The 26,350-nt window shown below is 38.5% G+C and overlaps 1 protein-coding gene across 25 annotated transcripts in view; it reads left to right on the top strand.

Annotated features, from left to right (window-relative positions):
- PARD3 (par-3 family cell polarity regulator) overlaps positions 1-26,350 on the top strand; it is a 724,129-nt gene that overhangs the window by 220,900 nt on the left and 476,879 nt on the right. The window contains exon 3 of one of the 25 annotated variants that reach the window (XM_023752241.1): positions 358-546. The exons of the other annotated variants lie outside the window; for them this stretch is intronic. The gene's annotated coding sequence lies outside the window, so the exon portion shown is untranslated. The remainder of the gene's footprint in view (positions 1-357; positions 547-26,350) is intronic. 25 annotated transcript variants of the gene reach the window in all.

Genomic DNA, 26,350 nt, shown 5'->3' with positions numbered 1-26,350 from the left:
ACCAGTCACTATGATGCACACTGACCACGAAGGGGCAGATGCTCCAACAGTAGGTCAGCTTCCTGCTGGGGTCCGGCCGATTGGGACTGTGTGAGAGGGGCCGGACACGCCCTGGAGCCAACCTCCCACGGTCCCTCCCAGGCCTCTAAAATACTTCTTCTTATTAATTTCTGTCAGTGTGCATGCATTCATACATCGGGCCTCTAGTATTAGGATAAGAGTTAATTTCCTGAATTTTTCTTTCCATATATTTCAAACAGAAATAATTAAAGGGCTTTACATTGAAATAAAATATAGCATGTTTGATTGCCATTCAACTTGGTTATAACCATTACTTGAACTTTATCTGTTGAACAGGAGGAGAGACCTCAAGGCCATAATTATCTTCAGGGATCTGGAAGAGATGCTATTAGAATGCCATCTCAAGGAAAGAAAATATAGGATAGAGAGAGTTTATATTAGGAATCCTAGGACCCAGAGTACTGTAGTTCCAGTATACTTGCTTGAAAAATTCTGTCAGCCATTCCTAGAAGGTTACTCAGAAAAGTGAGTTACCTTGCTGGAAATCATGTTTAGTTTCTGTAATTGTATAACGTTATAAGTGAGCAGTTGTCAAGAGTGAGAAGGTTTATTTAAAGCAATTTAAAAATTAAAAATCATTTATCTTTTAAGCACATCTATTTAGAAACATTTAAAATTTTTGAAGTAGAAAATTGTCTTGTGCTGTTTACTGATAGTCTTAAGTAGATCTTCACAAATAGATAGCAAATAATATAATATCTATAACATGAAAAAAATAATGTATAGAATAAAGTAGATAATATTTAGAATGTATAGTTTCTTCTTTTGAAATACATCCTGGGACCTGGCCATGTAGCTCAGTTGATTAGATCCTTATTCTGATGCACCAAGTATGTGGGTTCCATTTTGGGTCAAGGCACATACAAGAATCAACCAGTGAATGTATAATTAAGTGGAACAACAAATTGAGGTTCTACTCTGCCTCCTTCCATCTCTCTCTCTCTCTCTCTCTCTCTCTCTCTCTCTCTCTCTCTCTTTCTCATCAATAATAAAAAATGCATCCTTCTACTTTTTGTGTTCATAGCAATCTATAGTATTTTGCCAATTTACATCTAGATATTCATAAACTGCTTCTGCTTCTACTACCCCTTGAAAGTATATGTGAGGAGAACAAGAAAAGAAAATCAATTTAGCAGTTAAATCTGATGATGCATCAGAAACCAAAGGAATAGTGTGTCATATAGAGATATAGAGAATTGAGAAGGTACACTTGCATGATGGGATATGTAAGTGATGCCCTAGTGATCATATATGGATGTAGGCCATTGTTAATCACTTTTTAAAATTGCTTTCCATCATCAGAACAAGAAACAATTATAAGTTAGAGCTAGGTTCAATGAAAAATGTTTCCAAGGAAGCTCAGAGTGGGAACAGACATGATAGGTATTTTTATTGAACATTTCCTTATGTCCAGGAGATTTAGGTGCACAAACAAATATATTTTGAAGTATTTTGTGAAAATAACATTTAATTATTATTACTTGAATAATGTTATTTAAAAATTTTATGTTGGATTTACTTGGGGCAAAATTTTTTAAAAGGTGAGGCTTATACTATGTATGGTATACAAGATAATATGTAAATAGTATACAGGTTACTTTATTTTCTTTCCTGTTTTTAAAAACATGTTTTTATTGATTTTGGAGAGGAAGAGAGGGAGAGAGATAGAAACATCGACAAGAGAGAAATATCAACATCTATTGACTGCCTCCTGCACTCCCCCTGCTAGGGATTGAGCCTGCATCGTGGGCATGTGCCCTGACCAGGAATTGAACCAGAACCTTTTGATGCATGGGGTGACACTTAACCACGTAGCCATACCATTTGGGCGTTCTGTTATTACTAGAGGCCCGATGCACGAAATTTGTGCAAGAGTAGGCCTTCCTTCCCCCCGGCTATCGGCATTGGCTTCCCTTTGGCACCCGGGACCCGGGCTTCCCTTGCAGCCCCAACTTCGTCGGGAAGGACGTCTGGTCTAATTAGCATATTACACTTTTATTATTATAGATATACCAGTTCATTAAGTCTTTGCTTTAATCCTTATCTGCTTAGAATAAGCATGTATATAAAGTAGATTGCGTTTAAGTTAAATAAAAATTTAATTATACATATTGTACCTGATGTTTAGAATATAGTGGTTGTATGTGAGTAATTACATTCTAATGTATATTATTAAATACAGAGTTTTTTTTGTTAGTGTTATAGGTTTTTACTCATGTATTTTATAAAACAAGATGCACCTTTAATTTAGCTATACCTTATAGTGTTGTAGGAATGGTAAATCCTACCTTTATGTTAAGAAGAATTTGAATGGCATGCTTCCCATCAATTTTAATTTTTTGACTTCTCTGGACTGAACAGAAATTCTAAAACACTACCACCCACATTTGACTTCCCTATGTGTTAAAATTTAAATGCTATTTTCAACACAAAATATTTATTTTACTTTATTTTTATTTTACTTTAATTTTATTGAGGAAAGTGAGTTATATTTGAAGCTTATGTGCTGTCTTGCAGCCACTAGAGGGAAGATATACAAGTCTTATTTTCATACTCTGATTTTTATATGCTAAAGTTATTTATATGTTGTGGCCTTAGCAGGTATTAGGTTAGTGCATGTTAAGCATTTTGTAACTATAAGGTTTGGTGACTATGTAAAAATTACTCAATCCATTGGAGTCATCAGTCTAGTAAGAAGATTTTTCATACTATATTCATATTACTTATTCAAAAATAAAACAAGAGTTTATGTTGCCCAGACATTGTGCTAGGTGATGAGTCCAGAGTTGAGTTAAAATAAGGCATTGATCTTGTCATCAAGGGATTTATGTTTAGTAGTCTTCCTGATTTACAGATTTGAAAATAAAGAAGCCAAAAATACATCATAGAGTTTTGCTCAATTGAGGAATAATCACCTCTAGTTGGGACATGGTTAATAAAGGATTTTAGATAAGTAAACTTCGAATTTTTGTCTTGAAGAAGGAAAGTGATAACTTTCCCAAGGTTTATATAAATGAATTTACCCATTCCCTTTGCTCTATAAAGAACCAATGGAAACTGAGAAAGGAATTCAATTTTTTTTTCTCAATAAAGAGAGGATATTAAGTGTTAGTACTAAGATAAAACCTAGGATCTTGTCACTAATTTTTCCCTGAGCTTTCTTAAAGTAGAGACAAAGTTAGTTAAATCAGTAGCTCTCAACTAGAAGTGATATTTTTCTCCAGGGACTTTTGATAGTGCCTGCAAGTATTTTTGGTTGTCCCAACTGGTGAAATTAGGGGATGCTATTCGTAGCTGATTGAGAACAAGGATACTGTTACATTCTACAAAGCACAGGAAGTCCTCCATATCAAACAACTATTCAGCTCAAAGTGTCAATAGGGCTGGGGTGGAAAATCTAGAACCAATGAGTCATTGTCCTTAAGGTCAAAATAGCAGTTACCTAAGAGAAGCTAAAATTGAAACTTGAGAAAAATTTTCTTGAGCCCAGTGTCCTGAATAATACCCTTAACCAGTGGTTCTCAACCTTCGTAATGCCACGACCCTTTAATACAGTTCCTCATGTTGTGGTGACCCCCAATCATAAAATTATTTTCGTTGCTACTTCATAACTGTAATTTTGCTACTGTTATGAATCATAATGTAAGTATCTTATATGCAGGATGTATTTTCATTGTTTGTGACCCACAGGTTGAGAACCGCTGCCTTAAACTGAAGGGAAAAGAAATAATGACTAGCTAATTACAATATTGCTCATAGTATTTAGCCAACAGACCATACTCCCCACAAACAGGGTAGTATTACACTAAAATAGTAGTATAAGTATAATAGAACAAAAATATAAATTTTCCTAAGCATAAGGTGCTTTAAAAATTGAGAAAGTAAATAAAATCGACGCATGAAATACTACTTATATAAAAGCTTCTGATGTTGAAGAAATAAAATAAAATTTTAACATTAACCTATTTTATATAGAAAATAAGTACCTATGGAGAAGGGAAGGGATAGGATGGAGGAAATGGGATAGAAGCTAGACTTTTATTGGAATCACATCTTAATTTTCATAATTATAAGACCACCATATTTTAATTTTTAAAATATAATTCTTGCCCTGACTGGTTTGGCTCAGTGGATAGAGCGTCAGCCTGTGGACTGAAGGGTCCCAGGTTCGATTCCGGTCAAGGGCATGTACCTTGGTTGCGGGCACATCCCCAGTAGGGGGTGTGCAGGAGGCAGCTGATCGATGTTTCTCTTTCATCGATGTTTCTAACTCTCTGTCCCTCTCCCTTCCTCTCTGTAACAAAAATCAATAAAATATATTTAAAAAATAAAATTCTTAATAACAATATAAATAAATAACTTAATTATTAAAATTAAAAAAAATGATATGCCACAACCAACATAACTTGATAGCTCAATTAAATTGATGGCTTAATCATCCAAGAGTAACTACAGGATATCACAAAAAATGTATACACACTTTTTTCTCATAGCCCAATTGATGTTTTTTTCTTTTCATATTTAACCCATTGGAAGTAATAATTATTCAAAATGTGTGTACATTTTTTTGGAGCACCCTGTATTTTGAAGAACTATAAGACATAATAATTTGAACAACCAAGGGGACATAGAATAAAAAAACTGCCAATCAAACAAGAACCCTAAAACTGTTGTTGGTAATGTTGGTATTGTTAATCTTAGAATGTCAGAAGGATTTTGTGAGATGAGACAAATAGGAATTATAATAATATTCTAATTTTGTTATTCCTCTTGCCATTGAGGACCCAGGATACTTCGTATAGAAGAAAAGGAATACAGATACATGTTTGAGGAGAATAAATGAAAGTCTATAAGGCTCAGTTTGAATAGGACATATCATAATGAATCATGGTATATTTTATTTCATACATACACACACATGCACACACCACGGAAAGACAAGGAAGGAAGAAAGAAGGGGAAATCCTTTATGTGTTCACTGAAAAGATCTTGAACCAATGACTAACCCAACAACCAAACATTTCTGATATCTAGACTGAACTCTGGAAATAGCATTTTCCATTAAAAAGGATCAGAGCTTCTTGGAGAGAAGGTTGAATTCAGGTCTCGCAGGAATTGTATGAGATTGTTCTGGATTATCCTGTCACTAGAGGCCCGGTGCACAAATTTGTGCACCAGTGGGGTCCCTAGGCTTGGCCTGTAGGGTTGGGCTGAAACCTGCTGTCCGACACTTCCCGAGGGGTTCCAGATTGCGATAGGGCACGATCGGGGCTGGGGAGAGATGTGGGAGGTTGGCCAGCTGGGGGAGGGCTCCAGTGCGTGACCAGCCAGTCTAGCTCAGTCCCGATCAGCTGAACCCCAGCAGCAAGCTAACCTACTGGTCGGAGTGTCTGCCCCCTCGTGGTCAGTGCACATCATAGTGACTGGTCTACCGGTCAACTGTCTGCCCCCTGGTGGTCAGTGCACATCATAGCAAGTGGTTGAGTGGCCTTAGCATATCATTAGCATATTATGCTTTGATTGGTTGAACGGACGACTGGACACTTAGCATATTAGGCTTTTATTATATAGGACTAGAGGCCCGGTGCACGACATTTGTGCACTGGTGTGGGGAGGGTCCCTCAGCCTGGCCTGCGCCCTCTCCCAGTCTGGGACCCCTTGGCGGACATCCCCCGAGGGGTCATTAGCACTGCCGTGGAGGCAAGAGAGGATCCCGCCACTGCTGCTGAGGTCGCTAGCTGTGAGCCCCACTCAGGGCTTCTGGCTGAGCAGCGTGAGCCCCACTCAGCAAAAAGCCAGGCTTGTTGCTCCTTAGCACTGCCTGGCTTCTGGCTGAGCGGCGCTCCCCCTGTGGGAGCACATTGACCACTAGGGGGCAGCTCCTGCGTTGAGTGTCTGCCCCTTGGTGGTCAGTGCGCATCATAGTGACCAGTCGTTCTGCTGTTCTTTCGATTTGCATATTAGGGTTTTATTATATAGGCTTTTATTATAAAAGGCTAATACGCAAATCAACCAAACGGTGGAACGACCAGTCATTATGATGTGCACTGACCACCAGGGGGCAGACGCTCAATGTGGGAGTTGCCTCCTGGTGGTCAGTGCGCTCCCACAGGGGAGCTCCGCTCAGCCAGAAGCCCTGAGCTGGGCTCACGGGTGGTGAGTGCAGCGGTGGTGGCTTGAGCCTAAGCCATCAGTTGGACATCCTCTGAGGGCTTCCGGATTGTATGAGGGTGCAGGCCAGGTTGAAGGACTCCCCCTAGCCCTCCAAATGCACAAGTTTCGTGCACCAAGCCTCTAGTGAGAAAATAAAGAAGCTAGGAAATGTTACTAGAGTTACCTATAGGGCCCTGTAGTCAAGTTGAGGCTCTCACTAGACTAAGAGGGACAATTGGAACATCAATAAAGATAGTAACAGCAGAAAGTTCATGGATTCATAATGATAGTAAATTAGTAAGTAATGTAAAGGATGCTAGTGAACCAACTTTTATTATTTGGAAAACATAAAATCAGCATCTATGGTGCATTTCCTTTATAAATGGTATTACTGACTAACCAAATGGTAGATGAGAAGAGGTTTCTTTTTATAGAATTTTATGGGACAGGGGTCCTGGCCCTAAGCAGGTCTGCCTAGGGTAGTGTATGGATTCTTAACTTCATGAAAGAAAGATTTTACCATATGAGTCCAGGTGACTATGCTGGGGACAGTAAAACAAGGAGGGGCTTAGCATAGAAGAAGCAACAGGAGAGCCTAGGCTGGCTACTATGGCTCACTGGGAAGTCAGAGAAAAGGGGGCCTTGGAGACATTCAGAAGGTTAGCCCAGGATGAGCTGCTCCTCCCCATTGCTTTCCTTGTTACAAGTCTTGTGGGAACCCTTGGGTTTAGGAGATGCCAGGGTCATGCTTCCCAGATGGAGAGTGCAGGCTGTGTCCTTTGTCTTGAAGGTTTTTCTCTCTCTCTTGTAGGCTGGAATCTTAGGGGAGTTTTCAGGGTAGGGTTTTAGCAAAATTTTTTTTAAATTTTTTTATTAAGTTATTACATATGTGTCCTTATCCCCATGTTACTCCCCATCCCCCCCCACTCATGCCCTCACCCCCCTGTTGTCTGTGTCCATTGGTTAGGCCTATATGCTTGCATTTTAGCAGAATATTTATCAGTTTTTCAGGTATGGTCCTTCAGGATCTTGGTGTCTACTCATTGGTCAGTGCCAGGGCAGGGGGTCATTAATAACTGCAGCTGGTCCTGGTGTCCCCCATCTGGTTTTGATGCTTTTCTGGGCATGGAGCTGGAATAAATTGAGGCCTAGATAATTGTTTCTAGGGAAGTGACCTCCTGTATCTGCTATAAATTGCTTGGCCAGTTTGTTCAGCTATCTGTCTCAGTTTCCCCATTCCACTTGTCCTGGCTTAGTGGCCTGTCTCAGAAGTATTCCAGCTAATAAGTGAAAAAGTAATGATAGAATTAGAATATCACTATTTTGCAACTCCTGGTGAAACAATGGATCTAGGCATTGATCAATTACTGCTAATGTAAAATGTAATGATAATAAATTAAGGCATTGTATTCCTGATGGAGGAATACAACACTTCTTAGGTAGTGGTCTTGACAAAAGAGACATGTGTCTCATCAAACATCTAGATCCAACTGCCAATTTATAGGAAATACAGAACCCTGGGAAACATGATAACACCATGGGGTTGCAATCAGCCATGACAATACTGTGGAAGTGACACAAGACAAATGACTCAAATTCTTGACTAGATCATTTGCAAGGAGGGAAAACAGAGGGAATTTACAGATTAAGACACTTAGGAGGCATAGAATCCAATCGTAATGTGCAGATCTTGTTTAAATCTCAATTTAAATAAAACTTAAAAAATAACATATGTTGATAGGAGAGTTGTATGCAAATTGAGAGTTATTGAATATTTTTTAAATGAGTCTATATTTTAGTGATTCATAATGAAATATGTATGGTGGAAATGATTTGCTTCAAAATAAGGCAGGCTGGGGAATTTAGGAATGGATAGTTGAGTGGTTGCAGGAGGAGTTAGCATATTATTCTGTCTACTCTTGTATGTTTTTAAAAATCATCTACACTAATAAAAGAGAAACATGCAAATTGGTGTCACTCCACTACGCCCACCAGCCAATCAGGATGAGTATGCAAATTAACCAAACAAAGATGGCTCAATTTGCATATGCAGGCGTGGAGCGAAAACTGAAGACAGCATAGAAGGAACCTAGCGCTGCAGAAGGGAGCGAGGCGGTGGAGAAGGGAGGGAGCCAAGGCAGCGGAGACGGGAGGGAGCGAGGCACCTTCTCTGCTTCGCTCCAGCCACAGGAAGCCCTATTCTTGCAGGAATAGGCCCGAAGAAGCCCTATTCTTGCAGGAATCTTCCTGCAATGGGCCTCTAGTTGTTAATAAAGATTTTTGTTTGTTTGTTTAGGAAACACATACATATAAAAAACTTCTTCAACACTTTTAAAATTTATTCTTTGTCCTTCTTGAATTTTTTTTCATTTTACATAATTCAGAATTTTAACCTAATATATTTTTAAGCTTGAATGTATTTTATTGGCCATCTTTTCATATTTTTATAAAACAAAGAATACACATTACAATTTTTAACTCTTAAATTTTCTATAAAATGTTAATGTACTGTGTGATCATTATTAGTGTGTAAATGATCAAAATTGCATAAGTATGTAATTTAAAATTTTTGCTTATTAATATGGGAATAAATGAAGAGCATTCAAATGAGAACTACTTGTTATTCAGAGATTTCCATGGCAAGGGGACCAGCCACTATTACTTGCATTTGGCAGAGGCTCAAAGGCAGGCAGAGGAATGGGAAAGGTATTGGGAGAAAAAGAGAAGGGGGTGGGGGTAGGTTTCAGGTGTGCCCTGACTGGAACCTGTAAGTGGGCCTTCTAGAAGTGGGGTATTTTTTGTGATTGGTTAAGGGTGCATTTTTCAGGTTGTTCCTAATTTAGTAGGGTAAAAAATTAGGGAAGTTGTCAGTTATAAATAAGGTCCTGGCTATTTTCAGCTGATTATTACAGGGCTATTGTTTGGCTTTCTGAGCTGATTGCTGCAGATAATAGTAGTCTAACACCCTGAACTGGTTACTATAGGTAGCAGGCTGGCTTCCTGGGCTGGTTTCTCCAGATTGTGGGTAGATTTCCGTCTTTTACATAGATTGGACATTGTCCATTTTTATATTCAGTCTGATAAATTATAAAAATTGTTTTTATTATAAATGTATCTCTTTAAGATGGCATTTTCTCCTCTATTAGTACCCTCATCCAGTGAAAAATATTAAATATTTGTAGATTAAGAAATCATTATCTGAGAAATCTTTTTTATAGAAATAAATAGAAGGGAGTAGATGGAGTTTTGTTATAACTTTATTGCCTAATTCTTCTAACTCCTGCCAAGGAGGGAATGCCAAGTATCAGTTATTCTTCATCACAAATTATTATTATTATTATTATTTTTTAAATATATTTTATTGATTTTTTACAGAGAGGAAGGGAGAGGCATAGAGAGTTAGAAACATCGATGAGAGAGAAACATCGATTAGCTGCCTCCTGCACACCCCCGTACTAGGGATGTGCCTGCAACCTAGGTATATGCCCTTGACCGGAATCGAACCCGGGACCCTTCAGTCCGCAGGCTGACGCTCTATCCACTGAGCCAAACCGGTCAGGGCACAAATTATTTTTATTGATGTATCAGAGAACAGACAACCAATTGCCTAATGTTGAAAGGACTGGCAAAAGGATTTGTTACTCTGACTCATTTATTTTCTCAACAGGTCACTGTATCAAAATGTCCCTTTGTTTGGCATCCTGGAAGATTTTATTTGCTGTTGTACATTGCATCAATTGTAAGATGCAGGTTAGATAATGCTCATTTTTTTATTTTGTAATTTCTTAATTTTTTTTTATTATTTTAATTTTGTGAAGTAGAAGGATGTGCCTAGATCTTTACAGACCCCTCCTCCCTTCATACTATCAATAATAAAAAGTACATATCATATAACTTTACATATTTCAATATTTTATTTTTTTCTGTCCTATGCTAAATTTAATACTTTTTAATATACCCTAAAATTACTATATTTGTATGATGTGAGAAAAAATTAAAACAATTTTTCTTAACTTTCAAAGTTCATTTTTTTTCCTTCTGATTTTAAGAGAAATTAAAACATTTGGACCTTTTAAAAAAATATTTTCTTTTATTTCAGAGAGGAAGGGAGAGGGAAAGATAGAAACATCAATAATGAGAGAGAATCATTGATTGGCTGCCTCCTGCACGCCTGTGCGCGGCCCCCCCCCCCCTCGGGACCAAGCCTGCAACCCAGGCTTGTGCCCTGACCTGGAATCGAACTGTTGACCTCCTGGTTCATAGATCGATACTCAACCACTGAGCAACACTGGAAAACATTTGGACCTTTAAAAGTACTATTGGCCTTAGCACTGTGCCTCATCTGCCTCATGAATATGTTAGCATAGGGCTGTTGACAATGGAGAACTGGGTAGGAAGAACCAGCATTTTATTTGACCCCTTAGTTTGCAGGCAAGTAGAGCCATTTTAGGGAATGATGCATATGGAAGGTGAAGCTTTTGACATCAAATCCCTAAACTTCCATGTTCCCCCATATGTTATGGAAAGTCTTTGCCTCATCCCAGGCATAATCATATTTAAATTTAAAGCTAATTGGTTACCAAATAACCTACATAAATGTTATTGTGTTCAACCAGACTTTTGATAAGTTTGAGTGGGAGTATATTCAACTTTAGACTTTTTTAATATGAGTTTACTTTGCAGTCACTCCTTTCTAGGATAGTAGTAAAGAGTATTCATAGTTCAGAAAGAGTACTATAGATGTCACAGCAGTCTGAACATTTGGACAAGATTAGTAATCTTTCCAGCCTCAATTCTTTAATCTTTTAAGTACCTACCTCATAATTGTTGTGAATAGTAAATGAGATGTTTAGTGTACTGATACATTGCCTGACACATAAGCACTAGATTAATAGAAGGTTGTAGAATGGTGAGGATGATAATATCTCTTGAATGAGCCACTTCTTATTATTTGAAAGGGTTGAGAAGTCACAGAAACCAAACAACTAGAATATGTATTCTTTTTTTAATCCTCAACCAAGGATATTCCCTCATTAATTTTTACAGAGAGTGGAAGGGAGGGAATTGGGGAGAGAGATGGGGAGAGAGAGAAAGAGAAACACTGATGTGAGAGACACATTGGTTGCCTCCTTCACATTCCCTGACCAAGGCTGGAGATCTAACTTGCAAGTCAGGTACATGCCCTTGACCAGTAGTCTGATGGCCAGCGTTCTAACCACTGAGCATTCCAGCCAGGGCAGAACATGTATTCTTGAATAGGACATACTGCTCATCTTAGGTAGGTGGCTTGTAGTACTTTCATGCAGAGTCGAATGGACCCATTTTCTTTTAATCTCACAATTCTCTGTTACACATTTAACTGTCTCTAATTTCAATGTTCACAAATCCAGACTTAGAGAAACCTAATGTGCTCAGGGCACACATATCCTATGAAATCATTGAGTCCAAGCTCAGTGAATTTTTTTTTCACTCATTTTTTTTTCTTTTTTAATTATCAAGGTCTTTTTATAGAGGTCAGATAGTTCGGGGTAACCTTGCCTTAGAATGGTGGCTGGATTCCTTTTAACTCCAGAATGCTGATTTTTTTTTTTTTTTTTTGTAATGTATGTGCTGGAAGATCCAGGCTGCAGACTTAAGATTCATTTGGAAGTGGCATATGCCCTTAGTGATGGTAAAATTTCTGGAAATAGTATTGCTATAAATTTTTTGACTAATGAAGTTCTGATTTATTGTGGGGTTTTTTTTACTGTCTTTTAACATTTTAAAACTTCTCTAAGCTATGTTAATATTCCAGTTACTTTTTATCCATTATGAGCTAAATTTTTCTGAAATGGTGCTACTTAATTAATTCATAAGATTTACTAGCCTCCTAACTTTTAGAACGTAGAAGGATATCAATAATTGTTATAGAAGGATTGTTATAAAGTGAGCACTCCTTCCCTTCATCTCTTAATTTTTTTTCTTACCCAAGAATGTGGAGATTGATTTTGTCTTGCTAGGATATCCAAGATCTGTGGTTTAGAGATCTCTCTTCTTAACATTTACTGGTATTAGAATAATATATTCTGGATTTGATTGAAATATATATTGAAAATAGAACTAATATTCCTATTGTGTTTCCTTTTAACTCGTGAAGTGGAGCATGGCATACAAATGATATTCTCAGTATTTCAAATAATTACCTTCTTACTGTGCAAGTTTTTTTCAGCATATAAAACTCATCCAGTTTTGTTATAGATGCAATCTGATTATTACATGTTGACAGGGTCATATATCTATTAATTGGATTGGAGATGGGATACAAAATTGCTGTAATTATTGTAATTTTCTAGCTAATTGCAGGGTTGGTGGTGAATATTTTACTACTGCAAAATGAAAAACAGTATTCCGTTAGAAGTTGTGTTATGGGGGTTTAGACATTTTGTTTTATATCTTTGGTGCTTTTTGCCCACAGGTATCTATCTCTCTTCTGTGTGAGTGAGTGAGTGAGTGTGTGTGTGTATCAATCTGCCTCTGAATGTCATAGTGCTCATTTTCAGGGATCAGTAGAAGCAGGCAAAGACAGATAGCAGAGAGGTACTCTCAGCTACTTTTTTGTCCTGTTCCCACCTTATCTCTATTGTTTATTTATAAATTGGAGTACTCTCCTTTCAGAACTATAGTAAAGGTTAGATGGGTCAGATATAATTGGAAGAGTAATTCTCTTATCTGCTCTCTTGTCACCTCTGCCCTACTTAGAAAAACTCCCTGAATTGAACATTTTTAAATTAAATTCAGATTGTTTGTGTTTGCAATAAAAATTAAGTGAATTATTGGTCAGGCCACTTAGTATTGTTGCATGGAGCTTGTTTTGCATATTTTCCCTCTCTTGTATTTTTTCCTTTATTTAAGCTAAGCTAGCTTTCAGAGCTGGAAGCCCAGTTGACATTTTAAAAATAATGATACCATCTCCTAAAACTGAATGAGAAAGAATCAGAAAACCTGAATAAGCCAATAGAAAACAACTGATGAAATAGAAGCAATAATAATAATAATAAAAAAACTCCCAGCAAACAAAAGCCCGAGTCTGGTTAGCTTCACAGGGGAGTTTTACCAAATATTCAAAGAAGAACTATCACCTATACTCCTCAAACTATTCCAAAAAATCCAAGAGGAAGGAGCACTTCCAAGCTCTTTTTATGAGGCCAGCATTACTCTAATTCCAAAACTAGATACAGACAGTACAAAGAAAGAGAATTACAGGCCAATATCCCTGATGAACATAGATGCTAATATCCTCAAAAGAATATTAGAAAATTGGATCCAGCAATATATTAAAAAGATCATACGTCATGAACAAGTAAGATTCATTCCAGGGATGCAAGACTGGCACAATATTTGCAAATCAATAAATGTGATACATCACATAAACAAATTGAATGACAAAAATCACATAATCATATCAATAGACGCAGAAACAGCATTTGACAATATCTAACACCCATTTTTGATAAAAACTCTCAGCAAAGTGTGAATAGAGGTACATATCTCAATATGATAAAGGCCATATATGACAAACCTACATGAACATCAGACTCAATGAGCAAAAACAAAACTCATTTTTCCTAAAAACAAATAGGACAGAATGTCCGCTTTTACCACTCTTATTCAACATAGTACTGGTAGTGGTAGCCACACTGATCAGATAAGAAGAAGAAATAAAAGGTATCCAAATTGGAAAGGAGGAAGTAAAACTCTCATTTTTCACAGATGACATGATATTGTCATCATGGTAGAGTCTTTAGAAAACCCTAAAGACTCTACCAAACAACAACTAGATTTAATAAGTGAATTTGGCAATGTATCAGGACACAAAATCAACACCCAAAAATCAATGGCTTTTTTATACACCAATAATGAATTCTCAGAAAGAGAAACTAAACAAACAATCCTATTTACCATTGCAAAAAAAAAGATACTTAGGAATAAACTTAACCAAGGAGGCAATTAACCTGTACTCGGAAAACCACAGGTCGTTGAAAAAAGAGATAGAAGAAGATATAAAGAAGTGGAAGAAAATATACCGTGTTCATGGATTGCTAGAATCAAAATCATTAAAATGTTCATACTACCCAAAGCAATCTACAGATCCAATGCGATTCCCTATTGAAATACAAACAGCATATTTCACAGAGCTAGAATAAATACTCCAAAAATTTATATGGAACCAAAAAAGACCCCAAATAACTGCAACAATCTTGACAGAGAAAAACAAAGTTGGAGGAATCACAATACCAGATTTCAAGTTATACTATAAAACCACTGTAATGAAAACAGCCTAGTACTGGCACAAGAAAAGGCATATAGATCAAAGGAACAGAACAGAGACCCCAGAAATTGGCCCAAGCCATTATGCTCAACTAATATTTGACAAAGGAGACAAGAGCATACAACGAAGTCAAGACAGTCTCTTCAATAAATGGTGTTGGTATAATTGGACAGATACATGCAAAATAATGAAACCAGACCACCAACTTACACCATACACAAGAATAAACTCAAAATAGATAAAAGACTTAAATGTAAGTCGGGAAACCATAAAAATTCTAGAAGAAACCATAGGCTGCAAAATCTCAGACATATCTCGTATCTGTATGTTTATGGGTACATCTCCTAGGGCAAAGGAAACTAAGGAGAAAATAAACAGATGGGATTACATCAAAATAAAAAAGCTTCTGCACAGCAAAAGAAACCATCAACAAAATGAAAGGGGTGTCCACTGTATGGGAGAACATATTTGTCAATGATATATCTGATAAAGGGTTATTATCCAAAATATATAAGGACTCATACAACTTAACAAAAGGAAGATAAAACAATCCAATAAAAAAATGACAAAGGACCTATAGGCACTTCTCCAAAGTAGACATACAGTTGGCCAAGAGACATGAAAAAATGCTCAAAGTCACTGATCATCAGAGAGATGCAATGAGGTATCACCTGACACCTGTCAGAATGACTACCATCAACAGATAACAAATGGCAAGTGCTGGCGAGTATATGGAGAAAAGGGAACCCTAGTACACTGCTGGTAGGAATGCAGACTGGTGCCACCATTATGGAAAAACAATATGGAGTTTCCTCAAAAAATTAAGTATGGAACTGCCATTTAACCCAAAGATCCCACTTCTAGGAATATATCCTAAGAAATCTGAAGCACTGGTGGTCTCTGAGGTAAGATGCACAATTTTTGAAGTGTGTCAAAGAATATTAGAACTTTGCATTCATCTTTATTTTATTATCTCATTTTAAGATTTACAATTTTTTGTATGAGTTGAATAATATTTATGTTAGTATAATTGAGCATGTATTTAACTGATAAATGATAAATAAATGAATAAATAAATAAAACTGCTATTCTGTTGCATGCTCAAAAAGTTTTTGCTAAGAGGCCTATATTAACAGGCAGGGTGTGGGGTTACTAGACCCATCATCTGCTGGTCTCTCTGTATCCCCTCTTGGCGCCACTCTTCATTCTGTTCTGCTGTGAAGCAAGAATGATCGTTGAAAATCCACATATCTTCCTTCTACTCCCAGTGCTTAAAAACTTTCAATATCTTCCCATTATTTTTTAATACAGCTAAGAATATTAGTGTGTTTGTTAAGGTATGCAAGACCTGTCTTGTGTCTGTCTTCTCAGCATCCACTTTTTCTATCCTATAACTAGCTCCCTTGGATGAATTTCTTGGATGGGCTTCAGGCCTGTCTAGCTCTAAGAACCCTGTTTTCCCTTGTGTTGTTAGCTTATTCTCTGTCCGCATTGCCTACATAGCTAACCTTGACTTATTCCTTGGGATAAGTAACCATTTCTTTGGAAAGCCTTTCCTGATAGCGCTCATACATTTTGGTGATTCCTGGAGAAGAGGGAATTTGTCTGGGTCTCTAGATCTACTGGGGTACTGGTAAATGTTAAATAGCTAAAAACCAGAAAAGACTTGGTTCATAGCATTTGCCCATTTCCTTGGTATAAATACTCTCACAGTGGCCAGTTTCAAGTTACCAATGTCATATCACTGAATACAGAGTTGGTAAGAGATATATCCTGGCACACCATTATATGGTATTTGTACAATACAGATGCAATAGATGCATCATGAGCATAAATACTAATAAAATGTAGTAAAATAATTGGGAAGTGAATTGTTTTGAGTATTATCTTTTTTTTAAAGTATAATTTGTTTAATTGTAAGTTTATATAATTTAATTTTAATGACTATTTAACAACCCATTCTTAAAAATTTCTGAATTCTTTTATTTTTATTTTTTATTTATTTATTAAATATATTTTCACTGTTGATAATATTACAGGTATTTTCCATTCCTCCCCCAACTCCTGAAATCTTAATCTGTTTTTGTGAGATAGTATGAGCCAGCTTTAGAAATCCCCGGTGTGTAAACAAGTCACATTTTTTGAATTGATTAAAAATAGTGGAATGAATCAAATATGATAGGAAGTTACTACAGAAAATTCCAAATTGCGAGGTACCTGGATCAATTTTAAAACAAATCAATTGAGGAAAGAGATAATTTTAAAGGTAGATTGATCTATAGGTTATCAATATTTAGACACTGACTGGTCTGGGTAAAGGCGGTAAGGGAAGAAAATGTTCAAATGGTTTGGACTATAATTTTATTTAGACTGTGTATAATCTCCCTCCCACTTTTCATTTTCATATCATTGTTGAGAGGCTATGCCTATAGGTGTGTATACTAGTGAAGGTCAACATGTGCTGTGACTTTCTATTTTCCCAAACTCTTTTTGGTAATTACCTTTCCTAGGATATGCAGTAGCATCACTGGCTGTATGTTATGGTACATATCAGCCATCTGAAACTTTAACCTGGTGAGAAATAAAGGAAGGGTTCTTTTCCTGTTTATTCCTTTCTAGTGACTTAGCTGTCATATAAAATTATTTAATGTAGTATGTGTCCGTATGGCCCAGTGGCTCAGACTCCCCAGTCACCTGAGCTGGGCACTCTAGGTGTGTCCTGTGTGGGCTCTGTGCACAGTCTTGTAGTTGAGCCTTGATTACTGTTGGTGTCTCAGACGACGGTAGTGGGAGAGCTGCTGGACAGAAAACACCCCTATGGAACAGGATTTGCTTCAGTGGAGCTTTGGTGCTCACAGAGTCTGCGTCTTGAGTGTGTCACTTGGGGATATGTAGAGTTGTAATCTGCTCTGGTCTGAAGCTGTCCACTGGGTGCATTGTCTCCAGGGCCCCCAGGGAGGTGCAAAGTCAGCCACTGCCTGGGACCACCCGGCAGGAGCTATTTGTATTGGGCTTGGAGGTGCCCAGGCAAGGTCCAGGTGTGAAATAAGGCAGGCTGGTGCTAGTGCCAGATCTTGAGTCTTTTATTGATATGTTTGGGTCATGCTGATGCCAGTTGCAGTTTGTTTGATATATTTTAGCAAAGCCTGAAGCCTGAGCAAGGACAGGCCATTTATAATGGAAAAGCCTCTGCAAACATCTTGGGTAGGGCTGTAAATTGGATGGTGCAAGGTCTCAGGGGGTCATCAGGGCAGAGCAAACAGTGTGAGCCACAGTGATGGAAACTCAGATATGGCTGCTAGTCAGCCCTGCAACAGGGGAGGTTCCAGCACAGGAACAGTGACCCATGTGAACACCCCATTCTGGAAGAATGCCACCCCCATTGCCAGACTTCTTACCCATATGTGCCTGGGTCTCCCAGAGCCACCTTCAGGTATTGGAGCTCAGAGGAAGTGGGACCTTGTAAATTTGTGTGCCGGCCCTTTAGAAGGAACACCCTTGTCTCCTGTAGCCTCTGTCACTCAGCCACAATCCCCGCTGGTTTTTACAGTCTAAAGTCACGGGGATTCTCTTTCTTTCCCAGCTTTGGAACCCTGGGCTGGAGGTCTGGTGTGGGGCTGGGACCCCTTGCTCCTCACAGATGGCCTCTGAAGAGACAATCTCCATCCCAATAAAAATAAAGGCACATGTGGGTGTTGGACCAGCCAGGTCCGCTCCTCCACCCCTCCTACCAGTCTCAATGTGCTTTCTTCTACAGCGGGAAGGCCGGGGAGGGTTGGGTGGGGTGGAAAGAGATCAACCGAAGGACTTGTATGCATGCATATAAGCATAACCAATGGACACAAGACACTGGGGAGTAGGAGAGGCTTGCGGGAAGGTCAAGGGGGAAAAAAAGGAAACACACGTACTACTCTTTGTAATACTTTAAGCAATAAAACAAAATTAAAAATTTTTTTAATTAAAATAAAATATTTTTTTAAAATGTGCTTTGTTTTTTACTTCTCTAGTTGTAGGACTTCCATTCAGCCAGCTTTCAGGTGGTTCGGAATGATGGTTGTTTTGTACTTTAGTTGTAATTTTGATGTGGTTGTGGGAGGTGGCGAGTACAGGCATTTATCTACATCACCATCTTGGTTCTGAATATTAAATAGTAAGAGAATATACAGAGTAAGGTAAAAAGCAAAAAACAAACAAAAAACAAACAAAACCCAAAAAACAAACCCAAAAAACAAATATAAGTGAATTGAAATTAATGTGCAAGAAGGTACTCACTAACACATATGCTGCTATTTTATGGAATTTATTTTTTGTTACAAGCTGCTAATCTTGCATTATAAGAGCTGTTATATGAGAATGAGTATATAGCACCAGTGGAGTACTTGATTCTTGAAAGAAACATAGATCCAGTGGAGTCCAATGGCAGATGATTATCTCTGGGGAATGAATTACAACACATTAATCTAGCCTTTTGGGATAGACAAATAGCAGAAAAATGGTGACCTCTCTTTCTTGGAAAGCCCCATTTTGCTTTTCATTCCTTTAATTTACCAATCATTGCGAGGTGAATTATCAGAAAAGCACCACAGTGCTCTTTGCCTTGCAGCTACTAAATTGGTAGTTTTGCCTGAATTGCTTAATCATTTCAACCTAAGTTACTAAATTTATGAAGCATGTGAATGAAAGGACTACTTTGGTGAAACTATAGGTTGTTTCAAAGATTTCACAAGATTGCAGTGACACATTGTGTGAGAATATAGATTAAGGGCATCCAGCATATTTCTGTTAATCCAAGTAAGTATTCCTGGTATAGATATAACAACAAATGCTATCATGGTTACAAAAGCTGATGGAAAGTGTAGACATTTTAATATCCATGTAGTAGGACATTTCAAATAATATCTTCTAAAGGTTAACTGCTAAAGTGTATATCTTATAAAGAAAAAGTTTTCAAGTGGTTTAGAATATAATATTTATTTTGTAAGTAATGTTTCTAGACAAAATAGCCCTTCTATATTTATTTCTAAAAACCAAAAGCTGTAGAGTCAGAAAGGTCTTTAAGATGCAATCTAAGCTCTTCTTGTTACAGAAAAGGAGACTGAAGCCACATGAGAAGGTGGACAGCCCAGTGCTATTTTCTTTGTGCTTTGAAATTTGTGGTTTACTGGTGGAATTAAGACTTAAGCATGTATGAGTTTGTCTCTATAACAGAAGGTGACTTACTTCTGTTGTATGTTGAATCAATGTATAGTCATATTTTCAGAGAAAACTAAGGTTGCATATTAAATCTAGCTAAATTTTGTAAAATGAAACAAGATGCATTACCGTCCCTACATAATTCAGAGCCAAGGAAGGAAATCTAATTTTTCCATGACTCATTTGCCATAATGAAAATGGCATTTTGCTTTGAATCTGTTTCAATGAAATAATTTTCAATATTATTGTCTTTGTGACATTTTGACAAGTAAAATGTGGTTTTGCGCCTACTGGAAATGCTGCTTATTTTTATCTTTTTGTTTTTCCACTAGCTGAGCTTGTCGCCTAGGAAACCACTATTCTGTTTGCTTCTTTGTCTGGCTCTCGGAGTTATGGGTAAAGTTTTGGTTATCTAGTTGTGAAAGTGCTTCTTAAATATTAGAAATATTTTAGTAACTATATTTAAGTGCTTTATCACCTCAAAAAACAGTCAAGCAGTTGTTTGATTTTTTTTAACAATAAAAAGAGGATTTCCCTTCCTTGATAATTATTGAAATTTTTGCTTTGTATACAAATATACAGTAGAATTTGAACTGTTGCATTGGTTTAGTTCTAAATATAGCACTTTAATAAAAAAATTATTTTGTAAAATTTGTGTACTGCTTTGGGACAGCTGATTCCTCAAATGTGCAGATATAAACTTTATAATCTATAATAATAAAAGCATAATATGCTAATTAGACCAGTCAGCCAAACGACCTTCCGGATGTCCTACCGGACGTCCTTCTGGACAAAGCCGCTGCGGCGGGGGCCGAGGCAAAGGTGGTTAGGGGCGATCAGGCAGGCAGGCAGAATGGTTAGAGGCGATCGGGCAGGCAGGCAGGCAGAGTGGTTAAGGGCAAGTAGGCAGGGGAGTGGTTAGGGGCAATCAGGCAGGCAGGCAGAGGGGTTAGGGGTGATCAGGCAGGCAGGCGAGCAGTTAGGAGCCAGCCATCCCGGATTGCGAGAGGGATGTCCAACTGTCAGTTTAGGCCCGATCCTGCAGCCTAAATCGGCAGTCAGACATCCCCAGCGGGGTCCCGGATTGCAAGAGAGTGCAGGCCAGGCTGAGGGACCTTCTGCCCTGTGCACGAATTCCGTGCACCGGGCCTCTAGTCCTATATAATAAAGAGGTAATATGCAAATTGACTGTCACGCCCCCACACAAAGATGGCCGCCCCCATGTGGTCAATAGATGGCCGCCACAAGATGGCCGGCAGGGGATGGTGGGGTTAAGGGGGAGAGATCAACCAAAGGACTTGTATGCATGCATATAAGCCTAACCAATGGACTCAGCCACCAGGGGGTGAAGGAATGAGTGGGGGTCTGGAGGGCAATAGGGGGATAAGGAGAAATGTAATATCTTAATCAATATAGAAAAAAATTAAAAAATAACAAAAAAATTGCTTTCACACACAAAAAAGGGGTAAACTAATTAAAATGAAGAATAATTTATAGGGACTCAACAGTAAGAGTAGATGACACCAAGAAACAAATCAGCAATTTGGAATGTAAGGAAGATAAACAATACCCCATCAGAACAGCAAAAAGAAAATAGAATCCAAAAAAATGAAGATAGTATAAGGATCCTCTGAGACAATGTCATGCATAGCAACAGTCACATCATGGGGTTGCTGGAAGGAAAAGAGAAAGGAAGAAATTGAAAACTTATTTGAAGAAATAATGACTGAAAACTTCCCTAACCTGTGAAAGGATATAGACATACAAGTCCAAGCAGGTCAGAGAGTCCTAAACAAGATGAACCCAAAGGGGTCCACACCAAGACACAACACAGTTAAAGACAGAATTTTTAAAGCAGCAAGAGAAAAGTAGTTAGGTACTTGCAGGAGAGCTCCCATAAGACTATCAGATGATTTCTCAACAGAACCTTTTGAGGCCAGAAGGGGTTAGCAACAAATATTCAAAGTGATGAAAAGCAAGGATCTACAACCAAGATTACTTTACCCAGCAAAGCTATCATTTAGAATTTAAGAAATATAAAGGGCTGCCAGACAAGAAAAGCTAAAGTAATTCATCACCACCAAACCAGTATTACATGAAATTTTAAAGGGTCTTCTTGAAGTGGGAGAAGGAGAAGGAGGAGAAGGAGGAGTGGGAAGAGGAGAAGGAGAAGAAAATGAAAATTATGAACAATAAAATGGCAATAAATATGTATTTACCATTGAATCTAAAAAACACACTAAACAAGCAGTGTGGTCAAGAGAGGTAGCAATGGGGGAGTAAAGGAGAAAGGTTTGGAGGAGTCTGTGGCCTGCTTACCTTAGATCATTTAATTGGCATCTGAGCAAAAGAAGGTGCTTCTGTCAAATGTTCTAATAGTGCTCTGGTCTTCCGAAACACCATGATCACACTGTGCTGGATACTTTTTCTGCCATCCCCATGGCACTGCAGACTACACCAGGACAGAGGTCAGATCTGTGCTGCACTGAGATCTCCGGGGACCTGGTGCTCAAAATATCACTTGATAAAGAGAGGGAAGTTTAAGGTTCTCTTCGTCAAAGCTGTATTAGTGGACTAGTGGGGAGGACTCTAAATAATAATGGGTTAATAAATTAGGGAAAGATGAAGCAGCCAACTCTGCTTTTTAAAAGATTGCTTACTGAGAAAAATGTAAAAAGTAAGAAGACAGTATCTGGAGAGGAACCTGGAGGAGGAAGTAGTGGTTCTTTTTTAAAAATTTATGAGTCAATTATTCATTCAACAATTATCTATTGAGGGAGGTACAGTTGAACCTCTGTGGAGGTTCCCACAAATATTATTGAACCATTGTTGTGCCTGTTCTAATTTGAGGTTGAAGAAGGGTCACCATTCATATTGTAAACAAGTGTCCTCTTCATGCTCTATTTCAGAGGTCCTCAAACTTTTTAAACAGGGGGCCAGTTCACTGTCCCTCAGACATTCCACACATGCGCACTGCGGGCCCGGGACGAGTCGGCTGCTAAGCAGGACAGGCAGCGGTGGCAAAAACACCCGGCGGGCCGGATAAATGTTTTCGGTGGGCCGCATGTGGCCCGCGGGCCATAGTTTGAGGACCCCTGATCTATTTGGTGCCATGGCTTGCACATTTTTTTTTTTTTTTACTTTTTTTGGGATCATTTTGCTGTTTAAAATGAACCCTGAACATAAAATGTTGTTTCGTGTACTTAATCACAGCAAGTCCATGATGTGCCTTATGGAGAAATTATACATGTTAGAAAAGATTCATCCAGGCATTGTTTTTTGTTCTTTTGACCATGAGTTTAATGCTAATGAATCAACAATCTCTATTATATAAGGTGTTTATATAAGGTGTCAGAGGCCCTAACCTTGTAATTCCTCCTGGAGCAATGGTGTTAGTATTTGCTAAATTCAGAGTTGCAGCCACTTTGTAGAGTGTAATTACAGTGTATAATGATATTCAACTATATGTACTCTTCCAGGTACTGTTCTGGGTCTGATTGGTCAAAAAGTAATGGTGACAGATGTGATCTCTCCCCTGGTGGATCTTATGTTCTAGTAGGGCCTCTTGCCCATATGGAAATAAACAATATACTACTCAACATATATCTGCTGGAAAAACACTATCAATAACAATAATATAGACCCCCCCCCCCAACACTTTTTATTCTTTTTCATCTCCAAATATTTTGTTCATTTCTTAAGGAAAATAGCTTAGTCATTTAACTGGAGGTCATTTTTGCCCCATGTGGTCAGGGCCGGTTTCTCACATAGCATCAACCAGGTTCTGTGCTCTTGCCTGCTCACATGCTCCCAAGTGCACACTCTCACTCTGTCTTTCTCTTGTCATTGTTTTTTACAGTTCACATTCTCATGTTCTCAATTTCAATCCTCTCATTGCTCATTAAGGTATTTTTCTGAAAATGAAAAACAAAAATTTTTTCCATCATATTCTCCTAAAGAAAGTTTCTAGTGCCAGCTGTTCTAATAGTTTATTTCATCCACCTATGGTTATTTTCATCTGCGTACCTTGTTGTATTTATTACTCTTCTTACCTTAAACTTCTTTCTTCTACTAAAATTAAAAAAAAAAAAATCTGTCCCAAGCCCATCACTGAACAGATGGTAGTCTGTTAGAGTACTTGCCCCCTTTTGAATATTCAGAGTGAAATTGATTTGGAGGGATTCTTGGACAATCAATGATTCCCAAAGACCCTTTAGCCATTATTTTTTTAAATCTATAGAATAATCATAGTGTTTAGTAGATGCCCGTTGATTGAAGTAGCCAGACTTTATATCTGCTATAGCCAAACTTAATAGCACTGCTGGCTTTGCTCTGGGGAGGTCTGAGCACTCCCTGGTGGGTCCAGGTTAGGTGCTTATGGTTCTGACTAATGGATCATTTACCCTGAGCTATGGCTTTCTTATCAGAGGATTTGGAGACACTAAGTTTTTATGTACAGGATTCAGTAGCCGATTTATATTTTTATAAGCAGGTGGTCATTTACATAATTGCCTCAGGCCTGGCCCTCCCCTCCCCACCAGGAGACTGGAAGATAAAAGTGAAAGACTTTTCACCTCTACAGCCTATTCTTATATTCTTATACACCTTAAACACTGTTTTCTTTCTTTCTTTTTTTTTTTTGTGATTAATCACTATGCTTTTTTTTTTTTAAATCTTTATTGTTCAGATTATTACATTTGTTCCTCTTTTTTCCCCCCATAACTCCCCTCCTTCCAGCTCCCACCCCACCCTCCACCCTCACTCCCCACCCACTGTGTTCATCCATAGGTGCATGATTTTTGTCCAGTCACTTCCCGCATCTCCCACACCCCTTTTCCCCCCAAGAATAATCAGTCCATTCCCTTTCTATGTCCCTGATTCTATTATAATCACCAGTTCATTCTGTACATCAGGTTATTTATTCACTTGATTCTTAGATTCATTTGTTGATAGATGCATATTTGTTGTTCATAATTTGTATCTTTACCTTTTTCTTCTTCTTCCTCTTCTTAAAGGATACCTTTCAGCATTTCATATAATACTGGTTTGGCGGTGGTGAACTCCTTTAGCTTTTCCTTATCTGTGAAGCTCTTTATCTGACCTTCAATTCTGAATGATAGCTTTGCTGGATAAAGTAATCTTGGTTGTAGGTTCTTGGTATTCAGCACTTTGAATATTTCTTGCCATTCCCTTCTGGCCTGCAAAATTTCTGTTGAGAAATCAGCTGACAGTCGTATGGGTATTCCCTTGTAGGTAATTGAGCCTCTTTCTCTTGCTGCTTTTAAGATTTTCTCTTTGTCTTTTGCTCTTGGCATTTTAATGATGATGTGTCTTGGTGTGGTCCTCTTTGGATTCCTTTTGTTTGGGGTTCTCTGCGCTTCTTGAACCTGTAAGTCCATTTCTTTCTCCAGGTGGGGGAAGTTTTCTGCCATTATTTCTTGAAATAGGTTTTCAATATCTTGCTGTCTCTCATCTTCTGGCACTCCAATAATTCTGATATTAGACCACTTAAAGCTGTCCCAGAGGCTCCTTACACTATCTTCACACTTTCGGATTCTTTTTTCATTTTGCTTTTCCAATTGGGTGTTTTTTGTCGAATCTTTGGTTTGATTCTTGAGCTCCTCTGGTCTGCTATTGGGTATAATATTCTTTATTTCAGTCCGTGTATGCTTACTTTCTAATTTCTTTATCGTAGCATCGAGGGTCTCATTAGTTTTCGTGAGGCTCTGCACAAATTTATGGCAAGCCCTCAAAATTGCGATTCTTAGCTCCATATCCTCCATTTCTGTCATGTTTTTTTGTCTCCGCATCTTTTATGGTTTCTTGGTGCACCCCCTTGTGGTCTCTGTGCGCAGTCTTGTTCTAGCCAAGCCTTAATTGTTGTAGTTAACACTAGAGGGATTTGACCACCAGGCCGACTGGCTGTAGGAATCAGCTGTGCGGAAAACGTCTGTCTTCTGGGGAGGCGCTAATCCAGCCTTTGCCTGAGGCGATCGGAAAATGGCTGTGCGCAGGGCTTGGGCGGGTGGGCTCAACAGGGCGGGGGGAGGGAGCCGCTATGGCCGCTCTCAGTCCGTCCCCAGGGGTTCTGCCTCTGTCCCAGCAACCGCTGCAAACCTCGGAGGGGCCGTAGCCAGACAGTCCCGCTTCTCCCGTTTGAGTCTGGGTCCCTAGAGACTCGCCCGGATCTGTAGCCCAGAGTCTGAGACTCACTCCTGATTGAAAACGACAACCGTGCCCTCAGCCGCCAGCCCGCTTTGCGCGCGCACCACCTCACCACCGCACCACCGTACCTTTAAATTTTCCACACTACGCCTCCTCTGAGCGTCGGAATGCTGTTGTTTTTGCTTCTAGTTGAAGAGTCTCTCCTCAGCCAGCCTTCCTGTGGTTCTGGTTGATGTCTGTTCCGACTTTTAGTTGTATTTTTGAAGTGGTTGTTTACGGCGGCAATCTCCGGTGTTTACCTATGCCGCCATCTTCGATCTCTTCTTTCTTTTTTTAAAAAATACTTTTATTGAATTCAGAGAAGAAGGGAGAGGGAGAGAGAGATAGAAACATCAGTGATGAGAGAGAATCATTGATTGTCTGCTCTTGCACTCCCCCTACTGGGTATCG

Source organism: Myotis lucifugus, unplaced genomic scaffold (genome assembly GCF_000147115.1).
Source record: "Myotis lucifugus unplaced genomic scaffold, Myoluc2.0 scaffold_29, whole genome shotgun sequence".
NCBI lineage: Eukaryota > Metazoa > Chordata > Mammalia > Chiroptera > Vespertilionidae > Myotis > Myotis lucifugus.
Note: the sequence above shows the minus strand (reverse complement) of the source record. Positions and strands in the feature narration are given on the sequence as shown.